Consider the following 24,290-nt stretch of genomic DNA (forward strand, 5'->3'; position numbering starts at 1 on the left):
TCAATGCACGCCAGTGCACGCCAGAGCACGCCAGTGCACTCCAGAGCACGCCAATTCACACCAGAGCACGTCAATGCACGCAAGAGCACGCCAGTGCACGCCAGAGCACGCCAATTCACACCAGAGCACGCCAGAGCACGCCAGTGCACGCCAGAGCACGTCAATGCACGCCAGAGCACGCCAGTTCACGCCAGAGCACGCCAGTGCACGCCAGAGCACGCCAGTGCACGCCAGAGCACGCCAGTGCACGCAAGTGCACGCCAGAGCACGCCAGAGCAATTCAATGCACGCCAGAGCACGCCAATTAACCACCAGAGCACGCCAGTGCACGCCAGAGCACGCCAGTTCACACCAGTAAACGCCAGTGCACGCCAAAGCACGCCAGTGCACGCCAGAGCACTGCAGTGCACGCCAGAGCAAGTCAATGCACGCCAGAGCACGCCAGTGCACGCCAGTGCACGCCAGAGCACGCCAATTCACACCGGAGCACCCCAGAGGACGCCAGAGCACGCTAGTGCACGCAAGAGCACGTCAATGCACGCCAGAGCACACCAGTGCACGCCAGAGAACTCCAGTGCACGCCAAAGCACGCCAGAGCACGCCAGAGCACGCCAGTGCACGCCAGTGTACGCCAGTGTACGCCAATTCACACCAGAGCACGCCAGTGAACGCCAGAGCACGCCAGTGCACGCCAGAGCAAGTCAATGCACGCCAGGGACGCCAGAGCACGCCAGTGCACGCCAGAGCACGCCAGTGCACGCTAGAGCACTCCAGTGCACGCCAGAGCAATTCAATGCACGCCAGAGCACGCCATTGCACGCCAGAGCACGCCAAAGCACGTTCATGCACGCCAGAGCACGCCAGTGCACGCCAGAGCAATTCAATGCACGCCAGAGCACGCCATTGCACGCCAGAGCACGCCAAAGCACGCCAAAGCACGCCAGTGCACGCCAGAGCACGCAAGTGCACGCCAGTGCACGCCAATTCACACCAGAGCACGCCAGTGCACGCCAGAGCACGCCAAAGCACGCCAGTGCACGCCAGAGCACGCAAGTGAACGCCAGTGAACGCCAATTCACACCAGAGCACGCCAGACCACGCCAGACCACGCCAATTCACACCAGAGAACGCCAGTGCACGCCAGAGCACGTTAGAGCACGCCAGTGCACGCAAGAGTACGTCAATGCACGCCAGTGCACGCCAGAGCACGCCAGTGCACGCCAGAGCACGCCAATTCACACCAGAGCACGTCAATGCACGCAAGAGCACGCCAATTCACACCAGAGCACGCCAGAGCACGCCAGTGCACGCCAGAGCACGTCAATGCACGCCAGAGCACGCCAGTTCACGAAAGAGCACGTCAATGCACGCCAGAGCACGCCAGTGCACGCCAGAGCACTCCAGTACACGCCAGAGCAAGTCAATGCACGCCAGAGCACGCCAGTGCACGCCAGTGCACGCCAGAGCAATTCAATGCACGCCAGAGCACGCCAGTGCACGCCAGAGCATGCCAAAGCACGCCAGAGCACGCCAGAGCACGCAAGTGCACGCCAGTGCACGCCAATTCACACCAGAGCACGCCAGTGCACGCCAGAGCACGCCAGAGCATGCCAGTGCACGCCAATGCACGCCAGAGCACGCCAGTGCACGCTAGAGCACGGTAGAGCACAGCAGAGAACAGCTGAGCACTTGAAGTTGCTATAATATTTGTTTCACTTGTTAAAATCATTTTTTAATTACAGGATGTGTAAATCAATGTCCAATACACCATTTCAAGTCTATATAATCAATAAATGTATAGAGCAAATCATGAACAAAAAGTTTGAGAAAAACGCACATCACAGCACTTGAATTTTGAAAAATTATTCAAGTTATTTGAGTTCTATTGTCGGGTAGTGGATTTCTATCGTCAAGCACTTGAGTTCTGCATAGCAGAGCACGTCAGAGCACGACAGAGCACGCCAGTGCACGCAAGAGCACGTCAATGCACGCCAGAGCACGCCAGAGCACGCCAGAGCACGCAAGTGCACGCCAGAGAACGCCAGTGCACGCCAGAGAACGCCAGTGCACGCCAGAGCACAAGTGCACGCCAGTGCACGTCAATGCACGCCAGTGCACGTCAATGCACGCCAGAGCACGCAAGTGCGACCAGAGCACGCCAGTGCACGCCAGAGCACGCCAGTGCACGCCAGTGCCCGCCAGATCACGCCAATTCACACCAGAGCACGCCAGTGCACGCCAGAGCACGCCAGTGCACGCAAGAGCACGTCAATGCACGCCAGAGCACGCCAGTGCACGCCAGAGCAAGTCAATGCACGCCAGAGCACGCCGGTGCACGCCAGTGCACGCCAGAGCAATTCAATGCACGCAAGAGTACGCCAGTGCACGCCAGAGCACGCCAAAGCACGCCAGTGCACGCCAGAGCACGCAAGTGCACGCCAGAGCAATTCAATGCACGCCAGAGCACGCCAAAGCACGCCAGTGCACGCCAGAGCACGCCAATTCACACCAGAGCACGTCAATGCACGCCAGAGCACGCCAGAGCACGCCAGTGCACGCCAGTGCAATTCAATGCACGCCAGAGCTCGCCAATTCACACCAGAGCAAGCCAGTGCACGCCAGAGCACGCCAATTCACACCAGAGCACGTCAATGCACGCCAGAGCACGCCATTGCACGCCAGAGCACGACAAAGCACGCCAGTGCACGCCAGAGCACGCAAGTGCACGCCAGTGCACGCCAATTCACACCAGAGCACGCCAGAGCACGCAAGAGCACGCCAAAGCACGCCAGTGCACGCCAGAGCACGCAACTGCACGCCAGTGCACGCCAATTCACACCAGAGCACGCCAGACCACGCCAGACCACGCCAATACACACCAGAGCACGCCAGTGCACGCCAAAGCACGCCAATTAACACCAGAGAACGCCAATGCACGCCAGAGCACGCCAGAGCACGCAAGTGAACGCCAGTGCACGCCAATTCACACCAGAGCACGCCAGTGCACGCCAGAGCACGCCAAAGCACGCAAGTGCACGCCAGAGCACGCAAGTGCACGCCAGTGCACGCCAATTCACACCAGAGCACGCCAGAGCACGCCAGAGCACGCCAATTCACACCAGAGCACGCCAGTGCACGCCAGAGCACGCCAATTCACACCAGAGAACGCCAGTGCACGCCAGAGCACGTTAGAGCACGCCAGTGCACGCAAGAGTACGTCAATGCACGCCAGTGCACGCCAGAGCACGCCAGTGCACTCCAGAGCACGCCAATTCACACCAGAGCACGTCAATGCACGCAAGAGCACGCCAGTGCACGCCAGAGCACGCCAATTCACACCAGAGCACGCCAGAGCACGCCAGTGCACGCCAGAGCACGTCAATGCACGCCAGAGCACGCCAGTTCACGCCAGAGCACGCCAGTGCACGCCAGAGCACGCCAGTGCACGCCAGAGCACGCCAGTGCACGCAAGTGCACGCCAGAGCACGCCAGAGCAATTCAATGCACGCCAGAGCACGCCAATTAACCACCAGAGCACGCCAGTGCACGCCAGAGCACGCCAGTTCACACCAGTAAACGCCAGTGCACGCCAGAGCACGCCAGTGCACGAAAGAGCACGTCAATGCACGCCAGAGCACGCCAGTGCACGCCAGAGCAAGTCAATGCACGCCAGAGCACGCCAGTGCACGCCAGTGCACGCCAGAGCACGCCAATTCACACCGGAGCACCCCAGAGGACGCCAGAGCACGCTAGTGCACGCAAGAGCACGTCAATGCACGCCAGAGCACACCAGTGCACGCCAGAGAACTCCAGTGCACGCCAAAGCACGCCAGAGCACGCCAGAGCACGCCAGTGCACGCCAGTGTACGCCAGTGTACGCCAATTCACACCAGAGCACGCCAGTGAACGCCAGAGCACGCCAGTGCACGCCAGAGCAAGTCAATGCACGCCAGGGACGCCAGAGCACGCCAGTGCACGCCAGAGCACGCCAGTGCACGCCAGAGCACTCCAGTGCACGCCAGAGCAATTCAATGCACGCCAGAGCACGCCATTGCACGCCAGAGCACGCCAAAGCACGTCAATGCACGCCAGAGCACGCCAGTGCACGCCAGAGCAATTCAATGCACGCCAGAGCACGCCATTGCACGCCAGAGCACGCCAAAGCACGCCAAAGCACGCCAGTGCACGCCAGAGCACGCAAGTGCACGCCAGTGCACGCCAATTCACACCAGAGCACGCCAGTGCACGCCAGAGCACGCCAAAGCACGCCAGTGCACGCCAGAGCACGCAAGTGCACGCCAGTGAACGCCAATTCACACCAGAGCACGCCAGACCACGCCAGACCACGCCAATTCACACCAGAGAACGCCAGTGCACGCCAGAGCACGTTAGAGCACGCCAGTGCACGCAAGAGTACGTCAATGCACGCCAGTGCACGCCAGAGCACGCCAATTCACACCAGAGCACGTCAATGCACGCAAGAGCACGCCAGTGCACGCCAGAGCACGCCAATTCACACCAGAGCACGCCAGAGCACGCCAGTGCACGCCAGAGCACGTCAATGCACGCCAGAGCACGCCAGTTCACGCCAGAGCACGCCAGTGCACGCCAGAGCACGCCAGTGCACGCCAGTGCACGCCAGTGCACGCCAGAGCACGCCAGAGCACGCCAGAGCAATTCAATGCACGCCAGAGCACGCCAATTCACACCAGAGCACGCCAGTGCACGCCAGAGCACGCCAGTGCACGAAAGAGCACGTCAATGCACGCCAGAGCACGCCAGTGCACGCCAGAGCACTCCAGTGCACGCCAGAGCAAGTCAATGCACGCCAGAGCACGCCAGTGCACGCCAGTGCACGCCAGAGCAATTCAATGCACGCCAGAGCACGCCAGTGCACGCCAGAGCATGCCAAAGCACGCCAGAGCACGCCAGAGCACGCAAGTGCACGCCAGTGCACGCCAATTCACACCAGAGCACGCCAGTGCACGCCAGAGCACGCCAGAGCATGCCAGTGCACGCCAATGCACGCCAGAGCACGCCAGTGCACGCCAGAGCACGGTAGAGCACAGCAGAGAACAGCTGAGCACTTGAAGTTGCTATAATATTTTTTTCACTTATTAAAACCATTTTTTAATTACAGGATGTGTAAATCAATGTCTAATACACCATTTCAAGTCTATATAATCAATAAATGTATAGAGCAAATCATGAACAAAAAGTTTGAGAAAAACGCACATCACAGCACTTGAATTTTGAAAAATTATTCAAGTTATTTGAGTTCTATTGTCGGGTAGTGGATTTCTATTGTCAAGCACTTGAGTTCTGCATAGCAGAGCACGTCAGAGCACGACAGAGCACGCCAGAGCACGCAAGTGCACGCCAGAGAACGCCAGTGCACGCCAGAGCACAAGTGCACGCCAGTGCACGTCAATGCACGCCAGTGCACGTCAATGCACGCCAGAGCACGCAAGTGCGACCAGAGCACGCCAGTGCACGCCAGAGCACGCCAGTGCACGCCAGAGCACGCCAGTGCACGCCAGTTCCCGCCAGATCACGCCAATTCACACCAGAGCACGCCAGTGCACGCCAGAGCACGCCAGTGCACGCAAGAGCACGTCAATGCACGCCAGAGCACGCCAGTGCAATTCAATGCACGCAAGAGTACGCCAGTGCACGCCTGAGCACGCAAAAGCACGCCAGTGCACGCCAGAGCAGGCCAGTGAACGCCAGTGCACGGCAGAGCACGCCAGTGCACGCCAGAGCAATTCAATGCACGCCAGAGCACGCCAATTCACACCAGAGCACGCCAGTGCACGCCAGAGCACGCCAATTCACACCAGAGCACGCCAGAGCACGCCAGAGCACGCCAGTGCACGCAAGAGCACGTCAATGCACGCCAGAGCACGCCAGAGCACGCCAGAGCACGCAAGTGCACGCCAGAGAACGCCAGTGCACGCCAGAGCACAAGTGCACGCCAGTGCACGTCAATGCACGCCAGTGCACGTCAATGCACGCCAGAGCACGCAAGTGCGACCAGAGCACGCCAGTGCACGCCAGATCACGCCAATTCACACCAGAGCACGCCAGTGCACGCCAAAGCACGCCAGTGCACGCAAGAGCACGTCAATGCACGCCAGAGCACGCCGGTGCACGCCAGAGCAAGTCAATGCACGCCAGAGCACGCCGGTGCACGCCAGTGCACGCCAGAGCAATTCAATGCACGCAAGAGTACGCCAGTGCACGCCAGAGCACGCCAAAGCACGCCAGTGCACGCCAGAGCACGCCAGTGCACGCCAGTGCACGCCAGAGCACGCCAATTCACACCAGAGCAAGCCAGTGCACGCCAGAGCACGCCAATTCACACCAGAGCACGCCAGTGCACGCCAGAGAACGCCAGAGCACTTTAGAGCACGCCAGTGCACGCACGAGTACGTCAATGCACGCCAGTGCACGCCAGAGCACGCCAGTGCACGCCAGAGCACGCCAATTCACACCAGAGCCCGTCAATGCACGCCAGAGCACGCCAGTGCACGTTACAGCACGCCAATTCACACCAGAGCACGCCAGAGCACGCCAGTGCACGCCAGAGCACGTCAATGCACGCCAGAGCACGCCAGTGCACGCCAGAGCAGGCCAGTGAACGCCAGTGCACGCCAGAGCACGCCAGTGCACGCCAGAGTACGCCAGTGCACGGCAGAGCACGCCAGTGCACGCCAGAGCAATTCAATGCACGCCAGAGCACGCCAATTCACACCAGAGCACGCCAGTGCACGCCAGAGCACGCCAATTCACACCAGAGCACGCCAGAGCACGCAAGAGCACGCCAGTGCTCGCAAGAGCACGTCAATGCACGCCAAAGCACGCCAGTGCACGCCAGAGCACTCCAGTACACGCCAAAGCACGCCAGAGCACGCCAGAGCACGCCTATTCACACCAGAGAACGCCAGTGCACTCCAGAGCACGCCAGAGCACGCCAGTGCACGCCAGAGCACGCCAGTGCACGCACGAATACGTCAATGCACGCCAGTGCACGCCAGAGCACGCTAGTAGACGCCAGAGCACGCCTATTCACACCAGAGCACGTCAATGCACGCCAGAACACGCCAGTGCACGCCAGAGCACGCCAATTCACACCAGAGCAAGCCAGAGCACGCCAGTGCACGCCAGAGCACGTCAATGCACGCCAGAGCACGCCAGTGCACGCCAGAGCACGCCAGTGCACGCCAGAGCACGCCAGTGCACGCCAGAGCACGCCAGTGCACGCCAGAGCAAGCCAGTGCACGCCAGAGCACGCCAGTGCACGCCAGAGCACGCCAGTGCACGCCAGAGCACGCCAGTGCACGCCAGAGCACGCCAGTGCACGCCAGAGCACGCCAGTGCACGCCAGAGCACGCCAGAGCACGCCAGAGCATGCCAATTCACACCAGAGCACGCCAATGCACGCCAGAGCACGCCAGTTCACACCAGTGCACGCCAGTGCACGCCAGTGCACGTCAGTGCACGCCAGTGCACGCCAGTGCACGCCAGAGCACGCCAGTGCACGCCAGAGCACGCCAGTGCACGCCAGAGCAATTCAATATACGCCAGAGCACGCCAATTCACACCAGAGCACGCCAGTGCACGCCAGAGCACGCCAATTCACACCAGAGCACGCCAGTGCACGCAAGAGCACGTCAATGCACGCCAGAGCAAGCCAGTGCACGCCAGAGCACGCCAGTGCACGCCAGTGCACGCCAATTCACACCAGGGCACGCCAGAGCACGCCAGAGCACGCCAGTGCACGCCAGTGCACGCCAGATTACGTCAATGCACGCCAGAGCAAGCCAGAGCACGCCAGAGCACGCCAGAGCACGCCATTGCACGCCAGAGCACGGTAGAGCACAGCAGAGAACAGCTCAGCACTTGAAGTTGCTGTAATATTTTTTTCACTTGTTAAAACCATTTTTTAATTACAGGATGTGTAAATCAATGTCCAATACACTATTTCAAGTCTATTTAATCAATAAATTTATAGAGCAAATCATGAACAAAAAGTTTGAGAAAAACGCACATCACAGCACTTGAATTTTTAAAAATTATTCAAGTTATTTGAGTTCTATTGTCGGGTAGTGGATTTCTATTGTCAAGCACTTGAGTTCTGCATAGCAGAGCACGCCAGAGCACGACAGAGCACGCCAGCGCACGCAAGAGCACGTCAATGCACGCTAGAGCACGCCAGTGCACGCCAGAGCACGCAAGTGCACGCCAAAGCACGCCAGTGCACGCCAGAGCACGCCAGTGCACGTCAGAGCACGCCAGTTCACGCCAGTGCACGCCAGAGCACGCCAGTGGACGCCAGAGCAATTCAATATACGCCAGAGCACGCCAATTCACACCAGAGCACACCAATTCACACCAGAGCACGCCATTGCACGCCAGAGCACGCCAATTCACACCAGAGCACGTCAATGCACGCCAGAGCACGCCAGTGCACGCCAGAGCACGCAAGTGCACGCCAGAGAATCCCAGTGCACGCCAGAGCATGCCAGTGCACGCACAAGCACGTCAATGCGCGCCAGAGCACGCCAGTGCACGCCAGAGCACGCAAGTGCACGCCAGAGCACGCAAGTGCACGCCAGTGCACGCCAGAGCACGCCAATTCACACCAGAGCACGCCAGTGCACGCCAGAGCACGCCAGAGCACGCCAGAGCACGCCAGTGCACGCACGAGTACGTCAATGCACGCCAGTGCACGCCAGAGCACGCCAGAGCACGCCAGTGCACGCCAGAGCACGCCAATTCACGCCTGAGCACGCCAGTTCACGCAAGAGCACGCCAGTGCACGCCAGTGCACGCAAGAGCACGCCAGTGCACGCCAGTGCAGGCAAGAGCACGCCAGTGCACGCCAGAGCAATTCAATGCACGCCAGAGCACGCCAATTCACACCAGAGCACGCCCAGTGCACGCCAGAGCACGCCAATTCACACCAGAGCACGCCAGAGAACGCCAGTGCACACCAGAGCACGCCAGAGCACGCCAGTGCACGCCAGTGCACGACAGAGCACTCCATTGCACGCCAAAGCACGCCAGTGCACGCCAGAGCACGCCAGAGCAGGCAGAGCACGCCAGAGCACGCCAGTGCACGCACGAGTACGTAAATGCACGCCAGTGCACGCCAGAGCACGCCAGAGCACGCCAGAGCACGCCAGAGAACGCCAGTGAACGCCAGAGCACGCCAATTCACACCAAATCACGTCAATGCACGCCAGAGCACGACAGTGCACGCCAGAGCACGCCAATTCACACCAGAGCACGCCAGAGCACGCCAGTGCACGCCAGAGCACGCCAGTGCACGCCAGAGCACGCCAGAGCACGCAAGTGCACGCCAGAGCAATTCAATGCACGCCAGAGCACGCCAATTCACACCAGAGCACGCCAGTGCACGCCAGAGCACGCCAATTCACACCAGAGCACGCCAGAGCACGCCAGAGCAATCCAGTGCACGCCAAAGCACGCCAGAGCATGCCAGAGCACGCCAGTGCACGCCAGTGTACGCCAATTCACACCAGAGCACGCCAGTGCACGCCAGAGCACGCCAGTGCACGCCAGAGCACGCCAGTGCACGCCAGAGCACGCCAGTGCACGCCAGAGCAAGTCAATGCACGCCAGAGCACGCCAGAGCACGCCAGAGCACGCCAAAGAACGCAAGTGCACGCCAGAGCACTCAAGTGCACGCCAGTGCACGCCAATTCACACCAGAGCACGCCAGTGCAAGCCAGAGCACGCCAGAGCACGTCAGAGCACGCCAGTGCACGCCAGAGCACGGCAGTTCACACCAGTGCACGCCAGAGCACGCCAGTGCACGCCAGTGCACGCCAGTGCACGCCAGAGCACGCCAATTAACAGCAGAGCACGCCAGTGCACGCCAGAGCACGCCAATTCACACCAGAGCACGCCAGTGCACGCCAGAGCACGCCAGAGCAGGCAGAGCACGCCAGAGCACGCCAGTGCACGCACGAGTACGTAAATGCACGCCAGTGCACGCCAGAGCACGCCAGAGCACGCCAGAGCACGCCAGTGAACGCCAGAGCACGCCAATTCACACCAGAGCACGTCAATGCACGCCAGAGCACGCCAGTGCACGCCAGAGCACGCCAATTCACACCAGAGCACGCCAGAGCACGCAAGTGCACGCCAGAGCACGCCCATGCACGCCAGAGCACGCCAGTGCACGCCAGTGCACGCCAGAGCACGCCAGTGCACGCCAGTGCACGCCAGTGCACGCCAGAGCATTTCAATGCACGCCAGAGCACGCCAATTCACACCAGAGCACGCCAGTGCACGCCAGAGCACGCCAATTCACACCAGAGCACGCCAGAGCACGCGAGAGCACTCCAGTGCACGCCAAAGCACGCCAGAGCATGCCAGAGCACGCCAGTGCACGCCAGTGTACGCCAATTCACACCAGAGCACGCCAGTGCACGCCGGAGCACGCCAGTGCACGCCAGAGCACACCAGTGCACGCCAGAGCAAGTCAATGCACGCCAGAGCACGCCAGAGCACGCCAGAGCACGCCAAAGAACGCAAGTGCACGCCAGAGCACTCAAGTGCACGCCATTGCACGCCAATTCACACCAGAGCACGCCAGTGCAAGCCAGAGCACGCCAGAGCACGTCAGAGCACGCCAGTGCACGCCAGAGCACGGCAGTTCACACCAGTGCACGCCAGAGCACGCCAGAGCACGCCAGTGCACGCAAGTGCACGCCAGAGCACGCAAGTGCACGCCAGAGCACGCCAGTACACGCCAGAGCACGCCAGTGCACGCCAGAGCACGCCAGTGCACGTCAGAGCACGCCAGTGCACGCCAGAGCACGGCAGTTCACACCAATGCACGCCAGAGCACGCCAGAGCACGCCAGTGCACGCAAGAGCACGTCAATGCACGCCAGAGCACGCCAGTGCACGCCAGAGCACGCCAGTGCACGCCAGTGCACGCCAGAAAACGCCAGTGCACGCCAGAGCACGCAAGTGCACGCCAGAGCACGCAAGTGCACGCCAGAGCAATTCAATGCACGCCAGAGCACGCCAATTCACACCAGAGCACACCAGTGCACGCCAGAGCACGCAAATTCACACCAGAGCACGCCAGAGCACGCCAGAGCACTCCAGTGCACGCCAAAGCACGCCAGAGCATGCCAGAGCACGCCAGTGCACGCCAGTGTACGCCAATTCACACCAGAGCACGCCAGTGCACGCCAGAGCACGCCAGTGCACGCCAGAGCACGCCAGTGCACGCCAGAGCAATTCAATGCACGCCACAGCACGCCAATTCACACCAGAGCACGCCAGTGCACGCCAGAGCACGCCAATTCACACCAGAGCACGCTAGAGCACGCCAGTGCACGCAAGAGCACGTCAATGCACGCCAGAACACGCCAGTGCACGCCAGAGCACTCCAGTGCACGTCAAAGCACGCCAGAGCACGCCAGAGCACGCCAGAGCACGCCAGTGTACGCCAGTGTACGCCAATTCACACCAGAGCACGCCAGAGCACGCCAGTGCACGCCAGAGCAAGTCAATGAACGCCAGAGCACGCCAGAGCACGCCAGAGCACGCTAGTGCACGCCAGAGCAATTCAATGCACGCCAGAGCACGCCAATTCACACCAGAGCACGCCAGAGCACGCCAGTGCACGCCAGAGCACGTCAATGCACGCCAGAGCACTCCAGTGCATGCCAGAGCACGCCAGTGCACGCCAGAGCACGCCAGTGTACGCAACAAGCACGCCAGAGCACGCCAGTGCACGCCAGAGCACGCAAATTCACACCAGAGCACGCCACAGCACGCCAGTGCACGCAAGAGCACGTCAATGCACGCCAGAGCACGCCAGTGCACGCCAGAGCACTCCATTGCACGCCAAAGCACGCCAGTGCACGCCAGAGCACGCCAGTGCACGCCAGTGTACGCCAGTGTACGCCAATTCACACCAGAGCACGCCAGTGCACGCCAGAGCACGCCAGAGCAAGTCAATGCACGCCAGAGCACGCCAGAGCACGTTAGTGCACGCCAGAGCACGTCAATGCACGCCAGAGCACGCCAGTGCACGCCAGAGCACTCCAGTGCACGCCAAAGCACGCCAGTGCACGCCAGAGCACTCCAGTGCACGCCAAAGCACGCCAGTGCACGCCAGAGCACGCCAGTGCACGCCAGTGTACGCCAATTCACACCAGAGCACGCCAGTGCACGCCAGAGCACGCCAGTGCACGCCAGAGCACGCCAGTGCACGCCAGAGCACGCCAGTGTACGCCAGAGCACGCCAGTGTACGCCAGTGAACGCCAGAGCAATTCAATGCACGCCAGAGCACGCCAGTGCACGCCAGATCACGCCAAAGCACGCCAGTGCACGCCAGAGCACGCAAGTGCACGCCAGTGCACGCCAAATCACACCAGAGCACGCCAGTGCACGCCAGAGCACGCCAGAGCACGCCAATTTACACCGGAGCACGCCAGTGCACGCCAGAGCACGCCAATTCACACCAGAGCACGCCAGTGCACGCCAGAGCACGACAGAGCACGCCAGTGCACGCCAGAGCACGCCAGTGCACGCCAGAGCACGCCAGTGCACGCCAGTGCACGCCAGAGCAATTCAATGCACGCCAGAGCACGCCAATTCACACCAGAGCACGCCAGTGCACGCCAGAGCACGCCAGAGCACGCCAGAGCACGCCAGTGCACGCCAGAGCACGCCAGTGCACGCCAGAGCAATTCAATGCACGCCAGAGCACGCCATTTCACGCCAGAGCACGCAAAAGCACGCCAGTGCACGCCAGAGCACGCAAGTGCACGCCAGAGCACGCAAGTGCACGCCAGTGCACGCCAATTCACACCAGAGCACGCCAGTGCACGCCAGTGCACGCCAGAGCACGCCAATTCACACCAGAGCACGCCAGTGTACGCCAGAGCACGCGAATTCACACCAGAGCACGCTAGTGCACGCCAGAGCACGCCAGAGCACGCCAGTGCACGCACGAGTACGTCAATGAACGTCAATGCACTCCAGAGCACGCCAGTGCACGCCAGAGCACGTCAGAGCACGCCAATGCACGCCAGAGCACGTCAATGCACGCCAGAGCACGCCAGTGCACGCCAGAGCAGGCCAGTTTACGCCAGAGCACGCCAGTGCACGCCAGTGCACGCCAGAGCAATTCAATGCACGCCAGAGCACGCCAATTCACACCAGAGCACGCCAATTCACACCAGAGCACGCCAGTGCACGCCAGTGCACGCCAGTGCACGCCAGTGCACGCCAGAGCACGCCAATTCACAGCAGAGCACGCCAGTGCACGCCAGAGCACGCCAATTCACACCAGAGCACGCCAGTGCACGCCAGAGCACGCCAGAGCAGGCAGAGCACGCCAGAGCACGCCAGTGCACGCACGAGTACGTAAATGCACGCCAGTGCACGCCAGAGCACGCCAGAGAACGCCAGAGCACGCCAGTGAACGCCAGAGCACGCAAATTCACACCAGAGCACGTCAATGCACGCCAGAGCACGCCAGTGCACGCCAGAGCACGCCAATTCACACCAGAGCACGCCAGAGCACGCCAGTGCACGCCAGAGCACGCCAGTGCACGCCAGAGCACGCCAGTGCACGCCAGAGCATTTCAATGCACGCCAGAGCACGCCAATTCACACCAGAGCACGCCAGTGCACGCCAGAGCACGCCAATTCACACCAGAGCACGCCAGAGCACGCCAGAGCACTCCAGTGCACGCCAAAGCACGCCAGAGCATGCCAGAGCACGCCAGTGCACGCCAGTGTACGCCAATTCACACCAGAGCACGCCAGTGCAAGCCAGAGCACGTCAGAGCACGCCAGTGCACGCCAGTGCACGCCAGAGCACGGCAGTTCACACCAGTGCACGCCAGAGCACGCCAGAGCACGCTAGTGCACGCAAGAGCACGTCAATGCACGCCAGAGCACGCCAGAGCACGCCAGAGCACGCCAGTACACGCCAGAGCACGCCAGTGCACGCCAGAGCACGCCAGTTCACACCAATGCACGCCAGAGCACGCCAGAGCACGCCAGTGCACGCAAGAGCACGTCAATGAACGCCAGAGCACGCCAGTGCACGCCAGAACACGCCATTGCACGCCAGAGCACGCAAGTGCACGCCAGAGCACGCAAGTGCACGCCAGAGCAATTCAATGCACGCCAGAGCACGCCAATTCACACCAGAGCACGCCAGTGCACGCCAGAGCACGCCAATTCACACCAGAGCACGCCAGAGCACGCCAGAGCACTCCAGTGCACGCCAAAGCACGCCAGAGCATGCCAGAGCACGCCAGTGCACGCCAGTGTACGCCAATTCACACCAGAGCACGCCAGTGCACATCAGAGCACGCCAGTGCACGCCAGAGCACGCCAGTGCACGCCAGAGCACGCCAGAGCACGCCAGTGCACGCCAGAGCAATTCAATGCACGCCAGAGCACGCCAATTCACACCAGAGCACGCCAGTGCACGCCAGAGCACGCCAATTCACACCAGAGCACGCTAGAGCACGCCAGTGCACGCAAGAGCACGTCAATGCACGCCAGATTACGCCAGTGCACGCCAGAGCACTCCAGTGCACGTCAAAGCACGCCAGAGCACGCCAGAGCACGCCAGAGCACGCCAGTGTACGCCAATTCACACCAGAGCACGCCAGTGCACGCCAGAGCACGCCAGTGAACGCCAGTGCACGCCAGAGCACGCCAGTGCACGCCAGTGCACGCCAGAGCAATTCAATGCACGCCAGAGCACGCCAATTCACACCAGAGCACGCCAGTGCACGCCAGAGCACGCCAATTCACACCAGAGCACGCCAGAGCACGCCAGAGCACGCCAGTGCACGCAAGAGCACGTCAATGCACGCCAGAGCACGCCAGTGCACTCCAGAGCACTCCAGTGCACGCCAAAGCACGCCAGAGCACGCCAGAGCACGCCAGTGCACGCCAGTGTACGCCAATTCACATCAGAGCACGCCAGTGCACGCCAGAGCAAGTCAATGCACGTTATAGCACGCCAGAGCACGCCAGAGCACGCCAGTGCACGCCAGAGCACGCTAGTGCACGGCAGAGCAATTCAATGCATGCCAGAGCACGCCAGAGCACGCCAGAGCACGCCAAAGCACGCCAGTGCACGCCAGAGCACGCAAGTGCACGCCAGTGCACGCCAATTCACACCAGAGCACGCCAGTGCACGCCAGAGCACGCCAGAGCACGCCAGTGCACGCCAGTGCACGCCAGAGCACGTCAATGCACGCCAGAGCACGCCAGAGCACGACAGAGCACGCCAGTGCACGCCAGAGCACGCCAGTGCACGCCAGAGCACGCCAGTGCACGCCAGAGCACGCCAGTGCACGCCAGAGCACGCCAGTGCACGCCAGTGCACGCCAGTGCACGCCAGAGCACGCCAATTCACACCAGAGCACGTCAATGCACGCCAGAGCACGCCAGTGCACGCCAGTGCACGCCAATTCACACCAGAACACGCCAGAGCACGCCAGTGCACGCCAGAGCACGTCAATGCACGCCAGAGCACTCCAGTGCATGCCAGAGCACGCCAATGCACGCCAGAGCACGCCAGTGCACGCAACAAGCACGCCAGAGCACGCCAGTGCACGCCAGAGCAATTCAATGCACGCCAGAGCACGCCAATTTACACCAGAGCACGCCAGTGCACGCCAGAGCACGCCAGTGTACGCCAGTGTACGCCAATTCACACCAGAGCACGCCAGTGCACGCCAGAGCACGCCAGAGCACGCCAGAGCAAGTCAATGAACGCCAGAGCACGCCAGAGCACGTTAGTGCACGCCAGAGCACGTCAATGCACGCCAGAGCACGCCAGTGCACGCCAGAGCACTCCAGTGCACGCCAAAGCACGCCAGTGCACGCCAGAGCACGCCAGTGCACGCCAGTGTACGCCAATTCACACCAGAGCACGCCAGTGCACGCCAGAGCACGCCAGTGCACGCCAGAGCACGCCAGTGCACGCCAGAGCACGCCAGTGCACGCCAGAGCACGCCAGTGTACGCCAGAGCACGCCAGTGTACGCCAGTGCACGCCAGAGCAATTCAATGCACGCCAGAGCACGCCAATTCACACCAGAGCACGCCAGTGCACGCCAGTGCACGCCAGAGCACGCCAGAGCACGCCAGAGCACGCCAGTGCACGCCAGAGCACGCCAGTGCACGCCAGAGCACGCCAGTGCACGCCAGAGCAATTCAATGCACGCCAGAGCACGCCATTTCACGCCAGAGCACGCCAAAGCACGCCAGTGCACGCCATAGCACGCAAGTGCACGCCAGTGCACGCCAATTCACACCAGAGCACGCCAGTGCACGCCAGTGCACGCCAGAGCACGCCAATTCACACCAGAGCACGCCAGTGTACGCCAGAGCACGCCAATTCACACCAGAGCACGCTAGTGAACGCCAGAGCACGCCAGAGCACGCCAGTGCACGCACGAGTACGTCAATGAACGTCAATGCACTCCAGAGCACGCAAGTGCACGCCAGAGCACGTCAGAGCACGCCAATGCACGCCAGAGCACGTCAATGCACGCCAGAGCACGCCAGTGCACGCCAGAGCAGGCCAGTTTACGCCAGAGCACGCCAGTGCACGCCAGAGCACGCCAGTGCACGCCAGTGCACCCCAGAGCAATTCAATGCACGCCAGAGCACGCCAATTCACACCAGAGCACGCCAGAGCACGCCAGAGCACGTCAATGCACGCCAGAACACGCCAGTGCACGCCAGAGCACTCCAGTGCACGCCAGAGCAAGTCAATCCACGCCAGAGCACGCCAGAGCACGCCAGAACACGCCAGTGCACGCCAGAGCACTCCAGTGCACGTCAAAGCACGCCAAAGCACGCCAGAGCACGCCAGAGCACGCCAGTGTACGCCAATTCACACCAGAGCACGCCAGTGCACGCCAGAGCATGCCAGTGCACGCCAGAGCAAGTCAATGCACGCCAGAGCACGCCAGAGCACGCCAGAGCACGCTTGTGCACGCCAGAGCAATTCAATGCACGCCAGAGCAAGTCAATCCACGCCAGAGCACGCCAGAGCACGCCAGTGCACGCCAGAGCACGCCAGTGCGCGCCAGAGCAATTGAATGCACGCAAGAGCACGCCAATTCACACCAGAGCACGCCAGTGCACGCCAGAGCACGCCAATTCACACCAGAGCACGCTAGAGTACGCCAGTGCACGCAAGAGCACGTCAATGCACGCCAGAACACGCCAGTGCACGCCAGAGCACTCCAGTGCACGTCAAAGCACGCCAGAGCACGCCAGAGCACGCCAGAGCACGCCAGTGTACGCCAATTCACACCAGAGCACGCCAGTGCACGCCAGAGCACGCCAGTGCACGCCAGAGCACGCCAGTGCACGCCAGTGCACGCCAGCGTACGCCAGAGCACGCCAGTGTACGCCAGTGCACGCCAGAGCAATTCAATGCACGCCAGAGCACGCCAGTGCACGCCAGAGCACGCCAAAGCACGCCAGTGCACGCCAGAGCACGCAAGTGCACGCCAGTGCACGCCAAATCACACCAGAGCACGCCAGTGCACGCCAGAGCACGCCAGAGCACGCCAATTTACACCGGAGCACGCCAGTGCACGCCAGAGCACGCCAATTCACACCAAAGCACGCCAGTGCACGCCAGAGCACACCAGAGCACGCGAGTGCACGCCAGAGCACGCCAGAGCACGCCAGTGCACGCACGAGTACGTCAATGAACGTCAATGCACTCCAGAGCACGCAAGTGCACGCCAGAGCACGTCAGAGCACGCCAATGCACGCCAGAGCACGTCAATGCACGCCAGAGCACGCCAGTGCACGCCAGAGCAGGCCAGTTTACGCCAGAGCACGCCAGTGCACGCCAGTGCACCCCAGAGCAATTCAATGCACGCCAGAGCACGCCAATTCACACCAGAGCACGCCAGTTCACACCAGTGCACGCCAGAGCACGCCAGAGCACGCCAGTGCACGCAAGAGCACGTCAATGCACGCCAGAACACGCCAGTGCACGCCAGAGCACTCCAGTGCACGCCAGAGCAAGTCAATCCACGCCAGAGCACGCCAGAGCACGCCAGTGCACGCCAGAGCACGCCAGTGCACGCCAGAGCAATTGAATGCACGCAAGAGCACGCCAATTCACACCAGAGCACGCCAGTGCACGCCAGAGCACGCCAATTCACACCAGAGCACGCTAGAGCACGCCAGTGCACGCAAGAGCACGTCAATGCACGCCAGAACACGCCAGTGCACGCCAGAGCACTCCAGTGCACGTCAAAGCACGCCAGAGCACGCCAGAGCACGCCAGAGCACGCCAGTGTACGCCAATTCACACCAGAGCACGCCAGTGCACGCCAGAGCATGCCAGTGCACGCCAGAGCAAGTCAATGCACGCCAGAGCACGCCAGAGCACGCTTGTGCACGCCAGAGCAATTCAATGCACGCCAGAGCAAGTCAATCCACGCCAGAGCACGCCAGAGCACGCCAGTGCACGCCAGAGCACGCCAGTGCACGCCAGAGCAATTGAATGCACGCAAGAGCACGCCAATTCACACCAGAGCACGCCAGTGCACGCCAGAGCACGCCAATTCACACCAGAGCACGCTAGAGCACGCCAGTGCACGCAAGAGCACGTCAATGCACGCCAGAACACGCCAGTGCACGCCAGAGCACTCCAGTGCACGTCAAAGCACGCCAGAGCACGCCAGAGCACGCCAGAGCACGCCAGTGTACGCCAATTCACACCAGAGCACACCAGTGCACGCCAGAGCATGCCAGTGCACGCCAGAGCAAGTCAATGCACGCCAGAGCACGCCACAGCACGCCAGAGCACGCTTGTGCACGCCAGAGCAATTCAATGCACGCCACAGCACGCCAGAGCACGCCAGAGCACGCCAAAGAATGCAAGTGCACGCCAGAGCACTCAAGTGCACGCCAGTGCACGCCAATTCACACCAGAGCACGCCAGTGCAAGCCAGAGCACGCCAGAGCACGTCAGAGCACGCCAGTGCACGCCAGAGCACGGTAGAGCACAGCAGAGAACAGCTCAGCACTTGAAGTTGCTATAATATTTTTTTTCACTTGTTAAAATCATTTTTAATTACAGGATGTGTAAATCAATGCCCAATACACCATTTCAAGTCTATTTCATCCATTTCTTCAATTCACACCAGAGCACGCCAGAGCACGCCAGTGCACGCCAGAGCACGTCAATGCACGCCAGAGCACGCCAGTGCACGCCAGAGCACGTCAGTGAACGCCAGTGCACGCCAGAGCACGTCAATGCACGCCAGAGCAAGCCAGAGCACGCCAGAGCACGCCAGTGCACGCCAGTGCACGCCAGAGCACGGTAGAGCACAGCAGAGCTCAGCACTTGAAGTTTCTATAATATTTTTTTTCACTTGTTAAAACCATTCTTTAATTACAGTATGTGTAAATCAATGTCCAATACACCATTTCAAGACTATTTAATCAATAAATTTATAGAGAAAATCATAAACAAAAAGTTTGAGAAGAACGCTCATCACAGCACTTGAATTTTTAAAAACTATTCAAGTTATTTGAGTTCTATTGTCGGGTAGTGGATTTCTATTGTCAAGCACTTGAGTTCTGCATAGCAGAGCACGCCAGTGCACGCCAGAGCACGCCAGTGCACGCCAGAGCACGCCAGTGCACGCCAGAGCACGCCAGTGCACGCCAGAGCACGCCAGTGCACGCCAGAGCACGCCAGTGCACGCCAGAGCACGCCAATTCACACCAGAGCACGTCAATGAACGCCAGAGCACGCCAGTGCACGCCAGTGCACGCCAATTCACACCAGAACACGCCAGAGCACGCCAGTGCACGCCAGAGCACGTCAATGCACGCCAGAGCACTCCAGTGCATGCCAGAGCACGCCAATGCACGCCAGAGCACGCCAGTGCACGCAACAAGCACGCCAGAGCACGCCAGTGCACGCCAGAGCAATTCAATGCACGCCAGAGCACGCCAATTTACACCAGAGCACGCCAGTGCACGCCAGAGCACGCCAGTGTACGCCAGTGTACGCCAATTCACACCAGAGCACGCCAGTGCACGCCAGAGCACGCCAGAGCACGCCAGAGCAAGTCAATGAACGCCAGAGCACGCCAGAGCACGTTAGTGCACGCCAGAGCACGTCAATGCACGCCAGAGCACGCCAGTGCACGCCAGAGCACTCCAGTGCACGCCAAAGCACGCCAGTGCACGCCAGAGCACGCCAGTGCACGCCAGTGTACGCCAGTGTACGCCAATTCACACCAGAGCACGCCAGTGCACGCCAGAGCACGCCAGAGCACGCCAGAGCAAGTCAATGAACGCCAGAGCACGCCAGAGCACGTTAGTGCACGCCAGAGCACGTCAATGCACGCCAGAGCACGCCAGTGCACGCCAGAGCACTCCAGTGCACGCCAAAGCACGCCAGTGCACGCCAGAGCACGCCAGTGTACGCCAATTCACACCAGAGCACGCCAGTGCACGCCAGAGCACGCCAGTGCACGCCAGAGCACGCCAGTGCACGCCAGAGCACGCCAGTGTACGCCAGAGCACGCCAGTGTACGCCAGTGCACGCCAGAGCAATTCAATGCACGCCAGAGCACGCCAGTGCACGCCAGAGCACGCCAAAGCACGCCAGTGCACGCCAGAGCACGCAAGTGCACGCCAGTGCACGCCAAATCACACCAGAGCACGCCAGTGCACGCCAGAGCACGCCAGAGCACGCCAATTTACACCGGAGCACGCCAGTGCACGCCAGAGCACGCCAATTCACACCAAAGCACGCCAGTGCACGCCAGAGCACGCCAGAGCACGCCAGTGCACGCCAGAGCACGCCAGTGCACGCCAGAGCACGCCAGTGCACGCCAGTGCACGCCAGAGCAATTCAATGCACGCCAGAGCACGCCAATTCACACCAGAGCACGCCAGTGCACGCCAGAGCACGCCAGAGCACGCCAGAGCACGCGAGTGCACGCCAGAGCACGCCAGTGCACGCCAGAGCACGCCAGTGCACGCCAGAGCAATTCAATGCACGCCAGAGCACGCCATTTCACGCCAGAGCACGCCAAAGCACGCCAGTGCACGCCAGAGCACGCAAGTGCACGCCAGTGCACGCCAATTCACACCAGAGCACGCCAGTGCACGCCAGAGCACGCCAATTCACACCAGAGCACGCCAGTGTACGCCAGAGCACGCCAATTCACACCAGAGCACGCTAGTGCACGCCAGAGCACGCCAGAGCACGCCAGTGCACGCACGAGTACGTCAATGAACGTCAATGCACTCCAGAGCACGCAAGTGCACGCCAGAGCACGTCAGAGCACGCCAATGCACGCCAGAGCACGTCAATGCACGCCAGAGCACGCCAGTGCACGCCAGAGCAGGCCAGTTTACGCCAGAGCACGCCAGTGCACGCCAGAGCACGCCAGTGCACGCCAGTGCACCCCAGAGCAATTCAATGCACGCCAGAGCACGCCAATTCACACCAGAGCACGCCAATTCACACCAGTGCACGCCAGAGCACGCCAGAGCACGCCAGTGCACGCAAGAGCACGTCAATGCACGCCAGAACACGCCAGTGCACGCCAGAGCACTCCAGTGCACGCCAGAGCAAGTCAATCCACGCCAGAGCACGCCAGAGCACGCCAGTGCACGCCAGAGCACGCCAGTGCACGCCAGAGCAATTGAATGCACGCAAGAGCACGCCAATTCACACCAGAGCACGCCAGTGCACGCCAGAGCACGCCAATTCACACCAGAGCACGCTAGAGCACGCCAGTGCACGCAAGAGCACGTCAATGCACGCCAGAACACGCCAGTGCACGCCAGAGCACTCCAGTGCACGTCAAAGCACGCCAGAGCACGCCAGAGCACGCCAGAGCACGCCAGTGTACGCCAATTCACACCAGAGCACGCCAGTGCACGCCAGAGCATGCCAGTGTACGCCAGAGCAAGTCAATGCACGCCAGAGCACGCCAGAGCACGCCAGAGCACGCTTGTGCACGCCAGAGCAATTCAATGCACGCCAGAGCACGCCAGAGCACGCCAAAGAATGCAAGTGCACGCCAGAGCACTCAAGTGCACGCCAGTGCACGCCAATTCACACCAGAGCACGCCAGTGCAAGCCAGAGCACGCCAGAGCACGTCAGAGCACGCCAGTGCACGCCAGAGCACGGTAGAGCACAGCAGAGAACAGCTCAGCACTTGAAGTTGCTATAATATTTTTTTTCACTTGTTAAAATCATTTTTAATTACAGGATGTGTAAATCAATGCCCAATACACCATTTCAAGTCTATTTCATCCATTTCTTCAATTCACACCAGAGCACGCCAGAGCACGCCAGTGCACGCCAGAGCACGCCAGTGCACGCCAGAGCACGTCAATGCACGCCAGAGCACGCCAGTACACGCCAGAGCACGCCAGTGAACGCCAGTGCACGCCAGAGCACGCCAGTGCACGCCAGAGCAATTCAATGCACGCCAGAGCACGCCAATTCACACCAGAGCACGCCAGTGCACGCCAGAGCACGCCAATTCACACCAGAGCACGCCAGAGCACGCCAGAGCACGCCAGTGCACGCAAGAGCACGTCAATGCACGCCAGAGCACGCCAGTGCACTCCAGAGCACTCCAGTGCACGCCAAAGCACGCCAGAGCACGCCAGCGCACGCCAGTGCACGCCAGTGTACGCCAATTCACATCAGAGCACGCCAGTGCACGCCAGAGCAAGTCAATGCACGTTAGAGCACGCCAGAGCACGGCAGAGCACGCCAGTGCACGCCAGAGCACGCTAGTGCACGGCACAGCAATTCAATGCATGCCAGAGCACGCCAGAGCACGCCAGAGCACGCCAAAGCACGCCAGTGCACGCCAGAGCACGCAAGTGCACGCCAGAGCACGCCAATTCACACCAGAGCACGCCAGTGCACGCCAGAGCACGCCAGAGCACGCCAGTGCACGCCAGTTTACGCCAGAGCACGTCAATGCACGCCAGAGCAAGCCAGAGCACGCAAGTGCACGCCAGTGCACGCCAGAGCACGGTAGAGCACAGCAGAGCTCAGCACTTGAAGTTTCTATAATATTTTTTTCACTTGTTAAAACCATTCTTTAATTAAAGTATGTGTAAATCAATGTCCAATACACCATTTCAAGACTATTTAATCAATAAATTTATAGAGAAAATCATAAACAAAAAGTTTGAGAAAAACGCTCATCACAGCACTTGAATTTTTAAAAACTATTCAAGTTATTTGAGTTCTATTGTCGGGTAGTGGATTTCTATTGTCAAGCACTTGAGTTCTGCATAGCAGAGCACGCCAGTGCACGCAAGAGCACGCCAGTGCACGCCAGAGCACGCCAGTGCACGCCAGAGCACGCCAGTGCACGCCAGAGCACGCCAGTGCACGCCAGAGCACGCCAGTGCACGCCAGAGCACGCCAGTGCACGCCAGAGCACGCCAGTGCACGCCAGAGCACGCCAATTCACACCAGAGCACGTCAATGAACGCCAGAGCACGCCAGTGCACGCCAGTGCACGCCAATTCACACCAGAGCACGCCAGTGCACGCCAGAGCACGCCAGTGCACGCAAGAGCAAGCCAGTGCACGCCAGAGCACGCCGATGCACGCCAGAGCACGCCAGTGCACGCCAATTCACACCAGAACACGCCAGAGCACGCCAGTGCACGCCAGAGCACGTCAATGCACGCCAGAGCACTCCAGTGCATGCCAGAGCACGCCAGTGCACGCCAGAGCACGCCAGTGCACGCAACAAGCACGCCAGAGCACGCCAGTGCACGCCAGAGCACGCCAGTGCACGCCAGAGCAATTCAATGCACGCCAGAGCACGCCAATTTACACCAGAGCACGCCAGTGCACGCCAGAGCACGCCAATTCACACCAGAGCACGCCAGTGCACGCCACAGCACGCCAGTGCACGCAAGAGCACGTCAATGCACGCCAGAGCACGCCAGTGCCGCCAGAGCACTCCAGTGCACGCCAAAGCACGCCAGTGCACGCCAGAGCACGCCAGTGCACGCCAGTGTACGCCAATTCACACCAGAGCACGCCAGTGCACGCCAGAGCACGCCAGAGCACGCCAGAGCAAGTCAATGCACGCCAGAGCACGCCAGAGCACGTTAGTGCACGCCAGAGCACGCCAGTGCACGCCAGAGCAATTGAATGCACGCAAGAGCACGCCAATTCACACCAGAGCACGCCAGTGCACGCCAGAGCACGCC

This window comes from Daphnia pulicaria, chromosome 1 (genome assembly GCF_021234035.1).
Source record: "Daphnia pulicaria isolate SC F1-1A chromosome 1, SC_F0-13Bv2, whole genome shotgun sequence".
NCBI classification, from domain to species: Eukaryota; Metazoa; Arthropoda; class Branchiopoda; order Diplostraca; family Daphniidae; genus Daphnia; species Daphnia pulicaria.